This window comes from Dipodomys ordii, unplaced genomic scaffold, assembly GCF_000151885.1.
Source record: "Dipodomys ordii isolate 6190 unplaced genomic scaffold, Dord_2.0 Scaffold116, whole genome shotgun sequence".
NCBI classification, from domain to species: Eukaryota; Metazoa; Chordata; class Mammalia; order Rodentia; family Heteromyidae; genus Dipodomys; species Dipodomys ordii.
Genome location: NW_012267332.1, coordinates 4,421,329 through 4,422,806, shown reverse-complemented (window position 1 = coordinate 4,422,806; position 1,478 = coordinate 4,421,329).

The window sequence follows — 1,478 nt, the reverse complement described above, 5'->3', positions numbered from 1 at the left end:
CAATGGAGGGGCTAACAATGTTCAAGAGGAAGTGTACTCATTACCTCACTCATGTAACTGTAACCCTGTGTATAGTATCTTTACAATAAAAAAAATAAAAATAAGAAAAATAAAAAAAAAGAATTGAACATTAAGGCAATAATATAAAACCACAGTCTAATTTTCTATGTTTAAAGCAATATATGGAGTTATTAGTAAAATGTATAAAAGTCTTATGGTCCCGGTATAATCCTGTTAATGCTGATTAGTCTTAAAATATTGTAGGCAGTGAAAATAATTTCTTTCTCAATGGTTGAATTCTTATCAACATTTTTTGTGTGTTCCAGTTCTAGAGTTGAACTCAGAACCTGAGTACTATCCTTAAGCTTTGAGCTCAAGGCTAGCACTGTACCGCTTCAGACAGATCCATTTTCCGTATTTGGTGATTAAACCATAGGCCAGAATCTCGTGGACTTTTCTGCCTGAGCTGGCTTCAAATCATGATCTTCAGATCTTAGTCTCCTGAGTACTAGGATTTCAGGTGTGAGCCTTGGGCACCTAGTTTCATCAACATTTTAAGCATGGCTATTCTAAGTATTTTTGTCACCCACAGTTTTGCTCTTTAAAGCATTTTAATTTGGACTTTTGAAAAAGACACAACAGGTACTTTTAAGTAGTTTCTTGATAAAATTAAGTTCAATTTACAAAGTTTTATTTTGTCATTGGTAAAGAATATAGAAAATTGTTTCTTCAAAATGCCTAATTAGGAGGAGGCAACAATGCTGGATAAGAAATGTACTCATTATCTTGCTCATGTAACTGTAACCCCTCTGTACAGTATTTTCACAATAAAAAACTTATTAAAAAGAATGTAGAAAATTGTTTCTTTTTTTAATTTAATTTTATTTTATTTGTGAACATACTGTACAGAGGGGTTACAATTACATGGGCAGGATAATGCGTACATTTCTTACCAAGCATTGCATCCTCCTCCTTTGTTTACCCTTCACATCCCTTCCCAGCCTCCCCCCTACCCCCCAATCCCAATCCTACTCCTTCCCACCCTACCACCACCCCCGCACTGACGTTGTAAAGCTCGTTTTGGACATGACAACTTGTACTTGTCATTGTTGCAACAGGTCCACCTGTATCCTTTTTTTTTTATTATTATTTGTGAACATACTGTACAGAAGGGTTACAATTACATGGGCAGGATAATGCGTACATTTCTTACCAAGCATTGCAGCCTCCTCCTTTGGTTTACCCTTCACATCCCTTCCCAGTCTCCCCTCTCCCGCCCAATCCCAACCTTTCTCCTCCCCCCCTTCCCCTCCCCCGGACCGACGTTGTAAAGCTTGTTTTGGACATGACAACTTATACTTCTCGTTGTTGCATCAGGTCCATCTGTATCCTTAAACAACTGTTTTTTCCCCCTCTTCTCCACAAGTTATACTGACATCAAATATAGTGAAAGCAGGGGTTATACTGTGGGGGAGGGA